We start from the raw sequence: 13,146 nt of genomic DNA, 5'->3' as shown, positions 1-13,146 counted from the left end.
GCTCCCCGGCCAGCTGGCCAGAGGAGACCGTTATCTAAAGAGGTGAACGCCACAGCCCCGGCCTGCCCGGCTGCAACTGGAAACCAAAGCCACGATTAATTATGGATGGAATGCGGCCAGGCGAGGCTGCAGTTGTAATCAAAGGAGACCACGCGGAGGAAAAATAACATTTTATCCCGCACTGGGTAGCTCACAGATAGATTTATGACTACACTGCCAGCTGGAGATAAAGTAAAAATCAATCATATTATTCATACGAGTAACATAAGCAAGAACTGGAGAAACAAAAAATAGGCTTCCTATGATTGTGTTGCAGATACTTCATATACACACAGCTTTATTCAGCAGAATCACAGATCCACAACTTTTTTTCATGAAAGCTGAGAAATACACTATCAGCTGCCACTATAATGAAGAGATCTGGGAACATTTTATATTCCAAAGCCTTCCTTGCAAAAACATATTACAGTATTTCCTGCTTTATGGCCTTGCTTATATTTTATTACAACTTCACTGCATATTAAAATGTGGAGCCTGGATACTACTAAATATCCAGAATCAACAAATAGACCAGCTTGTTAATTATGTCTATGGGTAACGAAAATGATTTTTTTTTTAAATTCTAATTTTCTGCAAGAAAAAGCTAAAGGACACTTTTTCTTTAGAAGCACGATTTAAATCTCCAACCAGTTTTGTAGAAGAAGGAGCATCATTAGTTCAATGTTCCCTGGAAGAGCTGGCCATTCTTTAGAGGATTAATTTGCCAAGCTGAAAAGAGAAACTGCCACAATAAACCACAGGTTAATGGAAAAGCATGGCTCAGGGACTAGAATTAATTACAATTTAGCAAGTCCCACCCCATTAAAAAAAAAAAAAAAGAAAGGAGAGAGAGGTGCGGGGGAAGAAAGCATTCTGTTGGTATTTTCTTGATGCACTTACTTATTCGCAACAGAAGTGACATCCCCTTAAAAAAAAAAAAAATCCCTCAAGGGCCTGTTTTGTAGCAAAGCGGGAAAAGTCACTGTGGACCACACCTGCATCCTTTATCAAGAGTGTTGGTTCCAAGCCCGGCACCTCTGTTTCTGATCCAGCTCCCTGCCCAGGTGTCGGAAAGCAAAGGAAGATGGCCCAAAACCTTGGGCCTCTGCCACCCATGTGAGAACCCTGGATGGAGTTCTAAACTCTTTGGCTTTGGCCTGAACTAGCCCAGCTGTTGCTGCCATTTGGAGAATGAACCAGTGGATGGAAGTGCTTGTGCACTCTCTCTCTCTCTTGCTCTCTCTCGCTCTCTTGTCTCTCTCTCTCGCTCGCTCTCTCGCTCTCTCTCCCCTCTCCTCTCTATCACTCCGACTTTCAAATAAATGAATCTTTTTAAAACAATTATAAAAAGAATCAGAATATGATTGTTTTACAGGGAAGCTTAAGTTACTTTAGCAATTAAAATGAAAATAGATTTATCTGTTTAGCCCCCAAACCTGTAAATTATCTGGGGCAGTGAGATCTACAAATCAACAGTCTAGAAGATAGTGCATAGGAACCGGAGTCTGCCTGCCTAAATCTTCCATCGCACTCCATTTTCTGCTTGCTTTCAGTCATACGCCTTGTTCAGCAAAGGTTGACTGGAGAGAAGCCAGGGGGTTCCAGCAACAGAGGAGGGAGGGAAGGAACTGGGACAGAGTGCACAGCAGGCTCACCTGTCATACACGTCTCTGTTCATGCTCCCTTTCTTTCTCTCCCTTCCAGTATCTGACAGGGAAAGCCAGATTAATCAAGTGACCATAGTTTACATGAAGTCATCTTTAATCAGTGTCAGCCAGTAACATTAGGCCTGTGAAAGGGAACAGGACATGAATACACAGTTAAAAAAAAAAAAAAAACAGGCACAAAGCCAGAAGCAAAGTGGTTGCATTTGTGGCTTTTGTGGATGTCTTTACACTTCTCAGTCCCGACAGGACTGCACCTCTGAGTGTAGCTTCTAATGAAAATTAAATGATAAATATTGATAAAACAGCAATGGTTTCTTGCTCAAGGGGGCTTGTTGTTGGCTTACTGTGGCACAACTGATGTTGCCTTTCCACATTGCCTTGCTCTTCAGAATGAAGCAACTACACGTATTTGTTCAAATTACAGACAATGACTCTCATTGCCTCACTGAAAATCAAGATGGACGAACAAGGACACCATAAGGAGTTCTAGGAAGCAGGTGCTCCAAGGGCACGCACTATCCACTTATTGCCATGTATACATGAAATTCAAGTGCCAGTAAGTGTCTCCCTGATCCCTTTGCCTGCGTGAGGCCCACTTACAAGTGAGTAAGGCTTTGATTTGTTTTCCTGAAAACTGAATTCCTCCTTCTCTGTAACTGGATAATAGGATCCAGTTATGCTGCAAGACCGAAACAGAATTTTCAAACTACTCAGGAGCCTGTGTGTGTGTGTGCACGCACGTGTGTGTGTAAATACACTAGGAGAAAAAAAGAATATTTGCAGTCTCTTAGTTCTTTCAATTTCTGTCTGAATTCAGCATTTTGTCATGACTTTACAGGAAATCTTTCTCGGTGCTCAGATTGGGTTTATTCCTTCCTAGGGCTGTGCCTTTGTTTTTATTGGCTGGGAATCTATCACTTCCCCAGGGACGACTCCTCCTGATCTGTGTGCCTGTACTGGAACTGTGCTTACATTTATGGCTTTGACTAGTCAGCTGCTTCTGTGCCCAACAATTCTCGATTCCTCTGAGACATATGTGAGGGCAGGATCTGCAGTAGTGTGTGCACAGCCTGGCACCTAATAGGTGCGCAATATAGTTTGTTAAGTTGGCTCAAATTTAATAATTCAGAATATAGCTGGTGAAGAATTCCTGTGTACACATAGCCTCTTTCAGTCTGCACTGCTGTTTCTTAAACATGTATATATCTTAGGACACATACTAATCTATCTAATTGTATTGTTCCTTCAGTTTATTTATTTAATATTTATATATTTATATGTATATATATTTACATATATATAAGTAAAAAATCTGTACAGGGATGGCTGTGTGGTATAGTGGGTTAAGATGCTACTACACCTGCATCCCATGTTAAAGTGCCTGGGTTCTAGTACAGGCCTTCACTTCTGGTCCAGCTTCCTGCTGATGCTCACTCTGGGAGGCAGCAGTTGATAGGTCAAGTACTTGGGTTTCTGACACCCAGATGTGAGACCTGAGTTAAGTTCCCTGGTCCTGCCTTTGGCATTTGGGTAGTGAACCAAAAGAGCAAAGATATACATATATATTCTCTCTCTCTCTCTCTCCCCCCTCCACACTTTCAAATAAATAAATGTTTTTTTAAAAAAACTGTAAATTGTCCAGGAAACTACAAATCTATAGTTTAGGAAATGTTACATAGAAACGCTGGCCCCAGTTCTGTTCCACTTAACTTCTGCCTCTTTCCACCAACAACTGAGTTTCCTGTGTATATTGCTGGGGCACCTGGATAGAATCAGGAGATCCCAGGCCTAATAAGACAGGGCTATATTGTATCCAGTGCTCTCTACATATTAGTTTAATTAATTCCGAAGTATAAGTTTTTACTAATTAATTTTTTTGAAAGGCAAAGAAACTTAGAGAGAGAGAGAATCTTCCCTCCTCTGGTTCACTTCTTAAATGTCCACAGCAGCTAGGGTTGAGCCAGGCGGAAGCCAGGACTCTGGAAGTCCACCGGGGTTTCCCACAAGTGTGGCAGAGATCCAAGTACTTGAGCCATCATCTGTTGCCTCCCAGAGTACACATTAGCAGGAAGCTGGAATCAGAAGCTGATATGTGATGCAGGTGTTGCAGGGAGAGTCTTAATTGCTGTTCCAAATGCCTGCCCCTGCAAACTATGTTTTTATTTCCTATTTTGCCCATAAGAATGAAAGATTGTCTCTCACACAAGCTATTAAACAGAAGGAACACAATTCAAACATTACTTTCTGATTTCCAAAACTAGATGAATCATTCTGTGACTTTATACAGCAATCAAACTGTGCTTACTTAGCATATTTTTAGTATATCACTACATCACTAGATTTTTTTAATTTTTAATTTTAATTAGTTTTTACAAGATTCAGTGTGCTTTGTAGATACAATGCTAAGAACATAATAATATTCCCTTCCTCCCTCCCTCCCACCCTACATTCTTCTCCCTTTCTTATTTTTAGTTTTTGAGATAGCATATTTTAAATTTACATTACAGTAAAAAGGCTTAATACTTCAAGGAATAAGAAGTTTAACAAGTAAAATGCAAAAAATAACCTAGTCTAATGGGAATATAGATAGTGGCTGTAAATAATAATTGAATGGAAAAATTACCATTTCATAAGTTACCATATACAGTAAATTTTAACATTCTTAGCTTTTTAACTAGTTGGCAAAAGGTATTTCTTATTCCATTAACAACTCCTTATTGAGTACTCAAGTGATGGTAAACAGTCTGATACATGTAATATAAAGTACCCGGGAAAGTTCATAAGAAAATGCATTTATGAAAATCTGCATGGATTTCTCTTTTTACACCAACATAAATGTATCTTTTAATTCCATTTTTTTCACAAGCTTTTTGGTGTATCCTCATATGTGTTTTAAAATAACTAGAAGAGAAAATTCTGAATGTTCTTAACACAAAGAAACAATACATGTATGAGATGACTGAGATGCTAAATACTCTGAATGATTACACCAAAATATGCAGCAAAATATCTTTCAGTACACATAAATTTGTACACTGTCAATGAAAGACAAACTAAAAAAATAAAAAGTAGGCCGGCACCACGGCTCACTAGGCTAATCCTCCGCCTGTGGCGCCGGCACACCAGGTTCTAGTCCCCGTCGAGGCGCCAGATTCTGTCCCTGTTGCTGCTCTTCCAGTCCAGCTCTCTGCTGAGGGCCGGGAAGGCAGTGGAGGATGGCCCAGGTCCTTGGGCCCTGCACGAGCATGGGAGACCAGGAGAAGCACCTGGCTCCTGGCTTTGGATCAGCGCGGTGCGCTGGCCACAGCGCGCCGTCCACAGCGCGCTGGCCGTAGCGGCCATTGTGGGGTGAACTCTCTCACTGTCCACTCTGCCTGTCAAAAAAAAAAAAAAAAAAGTAAAATAAAATCTGCATGGTGTGTGCATATTGAGCTAATCTTCAGAAACATACTACAGAAAAAAAAAAAAAAAACCCAGGAGCTGACTATTGTATGCTTTGTCTTTAACAAAATACTTCAGAGTGAAACTTCTAGCATCAGAGAAAAATGTCTTATAAATAAACACTTAGGTACCCAACTGTGACTTGATTCCCAATTTAGAAATACATAAAGAATGGCTTGAGTCATATATTTAGTCTGTTTTAAAGCATTTTCATTTTGAAAGTAGGCACAGTAACATTTGTAGCTTGGTATGCAAAAACAACATGCATTTTTCTCACTTGTACATAATCATAGAGACGTTTGTGGGAAGGAGAGTTGTATGTATTCTGTTTATGCAGGAAAGCTTCATAGAAACCAAACCTGTGCCTTCACTGTACACAGACTGATAAAAACAAGTCCCTTGGCTTCCATCTGGACCCTATATAGTTCACTTTTTTGAGCTTGAAAAACTAATCCTAGGGGCACTGTGGCTCAGTAAGTTAGTCCTCTGCCTGCAGCACCAGCATCCCATATGGGCTCCAGTTGTAGTCCCGCCTGCTCCTCTTCTGATCCAGCTCTCTGCTATGGCCTGGGAAAGCAGTAGAAGATGGCCTAGATGCCCTGCACCTGTGTGGGAGACCTGGAAGAAGCTCCTGGCTCCTGGCTTCGGATCAATGCAACTCCAGCTGTTGCAGCCATTTGGGAAGTGAACCAGCGGATGGAAGACCTTTCTCTCTGTCTCTCCCTCTGTCTGTAACTCTCTCTCTCTCTCTCAAATAAATAAATAAATAAAATCTTAAAAACTAATTCTGTGCCTTGTTGTCTTGATCTGATTCCTACCTCTCTTTCCACACAATGTCTCTCTAGCTTGGAAGATTTTTTTTCCTACCTCCTAGCCATTCGTTGACTACTTCCGATTTTTCCCCTCACCTTAGTTCAAACTTCTCCCAAGGATTCTTCTCCTGGAACTGCTGAATGCTCAAACCCCACAGAATTTCATGTCTTTATAAAAGTCAGTTTCTTTTGAAGTGCTATGTATGTTAGTTCACATAATTAATTTTTTTTCTTTTTAGAAGGAGGTTCAACACCTTGATTTTACTACTAAATCAAAACACTCTGCTCTTATTTCCTGTCTCCAAAAGGTAGGTACCTCTAAAGGGTAGGTAGCAACAATCACACTGAAGTCTCTCCACCCACATGCTACTTAGACATAGAAGGGGAGCAAGAGATGCTGAAGAAATGATAAATGTAAAATAAGACAGGTCAACTGTATCAACTAAAGTGATACCATTGGCTATTTTATGCTGATAAGTAGCTCCATTTGACAGTTATAGGTACATAAAAATAAAACATAAATTATGATTAAACACCATTTGACAGGGGAAAATCAATATTGGATTTAATAAAAATAGAATATGATGTGACCAACAGATTAAAGGGCTTACCTCCCTACTATTTCATTTCCCAATACTAACTCCAAGCTATAGATTCTGTCTCACTTCACATCAGTTCTGGCCATGGATATAAGAGGCCAAACTTAGAGAGTTCAATTCTATTGACCATTGGTTCTCCAGTGGCTGAATGAGGATGATCTTGTAGCCTAGGGTAGACTATGGCCCTGGACTTGACCATTGCTCCCCAAATCCCTGAGTTTGTTCTCTTGGCATCAGTTACCTTGCTGTTATTTAGGAAAACATACTTTACAATGAAAATAGATAATGAAAGGGGAAGAAAGATAAAGCAAAAATTCATAGACATTGGAATAAATGATGTTCTTTGGTATAAGCAATTTTTGAAATCCATGAGTAGTTTTTCATAATATGCATTTTAATGAATTTTTGGAAAGTTCTCATACACATAGGTATCAAAAATGCTTTGCACCAAAATAAACATATATTTTAGTTCCATCTTCTCTGAATATTTTGAAGTGTTCTCATGTGTGCAAATATTACACTGTATACCTCTGGAGATAGAGTTCTTTTAAAATGATATTTAAGCATTAAGTAATTTGTTCAGCATCATATAGCTGTGAAATTAAACAGCCTGGTCTAGAACCAAAATCTGCCTGCTCCAAACACTAGTGTCTTTCCTGCCTAATCTGGGGATTTAGCTGCGAGGAGACCAGACCTTATCTAAAGCAGAGGACGGTAAGGTCATTCTGATGCAGTCAGTGCAATGATTCCCAGGCGTGTGACTCAGGTCAATATGGCTGTCTTCTCCAGAAAATTTCTTTCTAATTATGTCACCTCCTGGCCTACAAGATTACCAGGAGAACCAAAGAGTTACTTGAGGCCGAGAACCTAGTTCAGTGCTGGACACATGTGGAGCACAATGAAAATCAGCTTCCTCTCTTTGACTTCCTCCCTAGACTATGAGTGGCCTTAATTTCCAGATAGTATACCTACAAAAGAATGAGAACTGTGGTCTGACACTTCCACATGTGACCAGCATAGATGCTAATTCTTCCATAAACCCTTTCCTGTTTTCCAAAAGTTTTATTTTCTCTTTTCTAGTCACTAATTTCACTGACTATAATTCCCAATCAATAGTCAGAGACATCCAAGACACTACTACTTAAAATATGACAAATCAGTTCTAAGTTGCAGCCCACTCCAGACATGTAAGAAATGGGAAATGTGTGCATCTTAGAATGATTTCCTTATTGTGTCTGTGGTAGGAATCTGCAGAGCTAGTTCCATTTTGGACCTGGGCTTTTGCACAAATGTGCATTGGCCTGGTCAGCCCTGGCAGGGGTGAACTCTCAGGTATTTCCAGCAATCCTGTGCACCAACTGCTGAGAAAAGCTGCTTAGTAACCCAAAGAAAGTCTTGGAGAAGGGCTACAGGTGACAGCTGAGTTGTTGGTGACAAAACTGTTAGCACAGAACTTTGGAAATGGGCACTTGGACCCAGAAGGGAAATTCAGAGTCATCTAGAAGGAACACCCATTCTATCCACTACTGGTGATGCTTGATACAGGACTACAATAGACAGGCCAATTTGAATGTATGGACTATAAAATCAAATCTCCATCTCCGTAACCACACTGCATATAGCTAAGATAAACTCAGACATATTTTATTCTAAATTGAAGTTCATTTCACAAAAGAGAGAGAGAGAGAGAGAAATCTTCCATCCCCTGGTTCACTCCACAAATGGCCACAAAAGCAGGAGATGGGTCAAGCCAAAGGCAGGAGCCAAGAGTTTCCTCCAGGTCTCCCATATGAGTTGGGCCATCTTCCACTGATTTTCCAGGCACATCATCAGGGAGCTGGATCAGAAGTGGAATAGCCTGGACTCAAACTGGTACCCACATGGGATGCTGGCAATGCATGCAGATGGAGGCTTACCCTTCTATGCTACAATGCCAGCCCCAAATTGCCAACTTTTAATTAGCTTCTGTTTTGGTGGATTCTACTGACACATCAAGTATGAGAGTACTTCAAAATGTTCACAGAGGGAGCTGGCCGTGGCTCACTTGGTTAATCCTCCGCCTGCAGTGCCGGCATCCCATATGGGAGCCGGGTTCTTGTCCCGGTTGCTCCTCTTCCAGTCCAGCTCTCTGTTTTCCGGGACAGCAGTGGAGGATGGCCCAAGTGTTTGGGCCCTTCACCCGTATGGGAGACCAGGAGGAAGCACCTGGCTCCTGGCTTCGGATTGGCGCAGCACTGGCAGTAGAGGCCAATTTGGAGAGTGAACCAACGGAAGGAAGACCTTTCTCTCTCTCTCTCTCTCTCTCTCTCTCTCTCTCCAACTCTACCTGTCAAATAAAAAAAAGTTCACAGAAAAAAAAGAATTAAAAGATATTAATTTTTGTGCAGAAAAATCCATACATATGAGGTGGTCTTCACAAAGTCAATGGAAGATGCTTATTATGAAAAAAACACATGGATTTTAATTTTTTTCACAAAATTACTACATTTTATTCCATTTACCAAGAACTTTTTAAAGTATTATCATTCATGAACTTATAATGTTTACAAATTAATTTTATGATTTTCTGGTTCTTAATTAGTATACATGCTTAATGAACATTACATAACTAGTCAGATTATGCCTAGGACAATCTATTTGATCATCTTGCTTTAGTTCCAAGTTTAATAAGGTGCCTTGCTGCCTACAGACTAACCAGATAGTTTGTATAGCTAGAACTCATATCTGGGTAGCCATGAAAATTTTGACCATCTGCTATGAATATTTTTGAACTTGAAGGATGTATAAATTATCTGTTTGGCATTAGAACCTTTCTCGTTAAAGATCCTCTTTTCTACAATAGTGTTGCTGGATACGGCTCATCCTCTGGCCCTAGGACCAGGTGTAGCCAGACTAAAACCAGGAAAATGTGTGAAGCTGGTTTCACAGACATAGAGTTAAACTGACTCCAAGAAGCTAAGACAGAATTAAAAGGAAAAGCCAAGGTCAATATAATTTCAGGCTGAAAGATTCTAATCAATAAATGAATAAGTACTAGAGTAAATAAAAACTGGATGAAAACCAGAGATAAATGACTAAGCAAGAAATGGTGGCACAAGGAGATTACCCACCTTAATTCTGGAAGGAATCAACTTGCTGGCTTCGTGTTCCTTAAGAACTTGAAGGACATACTTCCCCAGCTATAGGGAGGCAGTAAGAGTAGAAGACCCTGTCTGTGCAGGCTGTGGATCCTTTGTACTTGCTTAGAGCACCACACTGACTCTGGAGTTTGCATTGCTCTTATCTATAAAACCTGGATCCTATCAGTGCAATTTCAAAGAAACACCTGGTAGGCAAATACCAACAGCCAATTTCTCAGAAGAATTCCAATTTAAAAACTGAGCTCTTTATTTAAACTTGGACTTCTTGTATTTCTTCTTTAACTTAATACCACTACTAAACATCATCTGCTTGATAGCCCGGAGAAGAACTTTTAAACAGCATTAATGAGAATATAGGTCATTGTCATCTCAGTCTCTAAATGATTCAATTGTCTGACATTTACTTTTGCCCTCTGAATGACAACAGTCATGCCAGCTGCTGGCAAGAGGGGAATTTTCCAGCCGCTCTTAAATAGACTGTTTATCTTTGTTAGCTTGTTGTTAGAATTCACTCTGACCAGAAGTGTAAGGTGTCACTCATCAAAGTCTAGAGTGGTACTATTTCTACTGTGTATACCTCTGTTTCTTTTCTGGTTTTATGCCTTTGATGTTTCAATTTTTACTTCATGTTATCAACATGTTTTAATACATTAGTCTACCTAAATTTAATGTTCTCAATCATAAATGTAATAACTACCATGTATTTGCAACTCATTTTTATTATACATTCAGACAGGAAGCAAATCTCTTAAATAGGATTCCTATCAAATTCAGATGTCTTTGTTGTTATGTTACAGAAGTTGTTTATAGTATCTCCTTTGCATGGGATCCAGTAAACTCTCAGACACGAGGCTGGAACTTTATCAAGGGGTAGTTACTAAAATTTCCCTTTTTAACACTCACTACCTGGAATTCTTTCTAAATACCTGCTACTCCTACAGTCTCTACCGAGTGATCTTTTTTTTGATCATTTAAATGATATATCTTTTGTCACTACACACAAAAAAATGCAGAAGTGAATAATAATGGAGAATACTACTAAAAGCAGGAAGGTTAACACAGTTATCTACATGTTTGAATAGATTTCAGAATTCAAATAGCTAAAGATTTAGGTATTTATTTGGAAAACAGATTGTCATACAGAGATACACAGAGACAGAGAGAGAGAAAGTTCCTCCATCTGTTGGTTTACTCTCCGAATGGCCACAATGGCCAGAGTTGGTCCAGGCCAAAGCCAGGAGCCCAGAATTCCATTTCAGTTCTCCAGCATGGAAGGTAGAGGCCCAAACACTTGGCTCATCTTCTGCTTTCCTACAGTCATTAGCAGGGAGCTGGATCAGAAACAGAGTGGCTAGTACTTGAACTGGTACTCCAATATAGGATGTTGATCCCTCAAAAAAACTACTTAATGGTCTCCTGTTTCTGAAGGCTCAACTTATGTTAAGGTTGAGTCTGCTTTAAGGAAATGAAACAACTAATTGGAAAATAAGGAAAGAAAAATACAGATCCAGAACTCTGGGGAAAAATATTAATCACAAAGTTTCCTATGGGGATTCCTGGACCATAAACATCAGCATTGTCTTAGAGAACTCTTCCCTATCCCTCAGTGCCTTTCCAATTGTATTTGCATTCAAATATGTAGAGACATTTATAACAGTGGCAATCTTAAATATGGTTCTAACTACTGTATGTAATAAGTAAAAGGGGCATTTTGTTAGCCTCGTTTTCCAGGGCATATAATCAGAGTGATGCTTCCTTATTTCTAAGAATAACATCATACTTTATTGTGTGCTTAGAGGAACTGCAGAGTGGGTTCTGTCCCTCAAGTCCTCTCCTGCTTTGGAATCATTGCATTTGCTCTTCTCTCAGCCTGGGTGGCTTTCTGAGATTCTGAGAGGCTGTATCTGACTCCTTCATAGGTTTGACACCTTCCTAAGGTTGTACAAAAAAGGTAAACTGTCAGGGCGCGGCAGGTTAAAGCACTAGCCTGCAGTGCCAGCATCCCACATGGGCACCAGTTCGAGTCCTGGACGCTCCACTTCCAATCCAGCTCTCTGTTATGGCCTAGGAAAGCAGTATAAGATGGCCCTCCACCCTCGTGGGAGACCTGGAAGAAGCATCTGGCTCCTGGTTTCAGATCAGCTCAGCTCTGGTCATTGCAGTCATTTGGGGAGTGAACCAGCGGAATGGAAGACCTCTCTCTCTCTCTCTCTGTATCTACCTCTTTCTGTAACTCTGCCTTTCAAATAAATAAAATAATTCTTAAAAAAAAAAAAAAGTTAAACTGTCAACCTGTGAAGGTCACACCAACTGCTTTTTTCCAAAGCACACTTCTGAGTCTAAAATAAATCACTCATTTAACTTCTTTATGCCTACCTTGCCATACACCCAACTTAAGTCCCACGAGGGCAGAAAGTTCATCATATGTACCTCTGAAGCTTGCCTGAGGTCACCCGAGCAGTCAGGCAGCACAGGAGTTACAGCCATACTGCTAATCCTCATGGGTTTTCCTTTCCTTTCCTTTCCTTCCCTTCTCTCCCCTCCCCTTCCCTGCCCTCCCCTCCCCTCCCCTCCCCTCCACTCCCCTTCCCTTCTCTTCTCTTCTCTTCTCTTTTCTCTCTCTCTTTTTTTTTTTTTTGCCACTTGTACTAATATCAGTTATTAGTTCTACCATTTTCCCAACACCTGCACTAAAACCCTGAGGTCCACTCCATCCTTCTTTATTTATCATTCCACCCAAACAATGAGTTCCCAAGCCCATAGATCCAGTCCTGCTCCTCCTCTCCCCCTGGTCTAAACAGCCTTCATTGGGGCCCTCGCTGTGTCTTGTCAATATTGCACCTTTTGTCTCCTAAGAGGTCCCCGGCTGCTATCAGTGACTTCCTCCATCCTCCACACCTCCACCAGGGCAACTGGACAGATTTAACACTGTGTCCTTCTGCTGAGAGGGTTCAGGGGCTCTCCCACCCCTCAGGGAAGTCATAAAGCCACTTGTGGGCTGGGCTTCTGCCTTTTGCATGCTCACTTCCACCACCCCCTACACTGGGAGCTATGCAGAGCAGACCTGAAACATTGGTATCCCTCCACATCCATGTGTTTGTACATAGGTTTCCTCTCTCTGAATCTGTTTGCCCACCTGTCTGTCTTAGTCATATCTAATCATCCTGCAAGACTCAAACTCTTTTTGAAGGTTTTACCTGATCTGAGCCCCATAGGACAGTCACCACTAAGCAAAATTCCATACCCCTACCTTGGCTCTTACAACAGTGTGCTAAAACTGTCACATTTTGATGTTCGTGTTTTTCTTTTTGTTCACCTTAAATTTTAAAAGATCAGGTGGCACCTGTGTAATTTTCAGAAGTTTTTGGTTGAAGGAATGCATCAAACAGTAGATATATTTCTGGACATGATTGTAGTTAAGTTCAATGCAGAAAGTGAAGTGTGACTG

General features: G+C 40.7%; 1 long non-coding RNA gene across 1 annotated transcript in view; it reads right to left on the bottom strand.

The window, feature by feature from the left end:
- LOC149121696 (uncharacterized) overlaps window positions 1–10,136 on the bottom strand; it is a 28,874-nt gene extending 18,738 nt beyond the window's left edge. The window contains exon 1 of the long non-coding RNA XR_016222402.1: window positions 9,669–10,136. This is a non-coding gene — a long non-coding RNA (uncharacterized LOC149121696). The remainder of the gene's footprint in view (window positions 1–9,668) is intronic.
- Between the last annotated feature and the right edge of the window lie 3,010 nt (window positions 10,137–13,146).

The sequence above is a fragment of the Oryctolagus cuniculus genome, chromosome 16 (assembly GCF_051225735.1).
Source record: "Oryctolagus cuniculus isolate XC-2025 breed Fujian yellow rabbit chromosome 16, ASM5122573v1, whole genome shotgun sequence".
NCBI lineage: Eukaryota > Metazoa > Chordata > Mammalia > Lagomorpha > Leporidae > Oryctolagus > Oryctolagus cuniculus.
The sequence above is the reverse complement of the archived record's forward strand: the minus strand, read 5'-3'. Positions and strand labels throughout refer to the sequence as shown.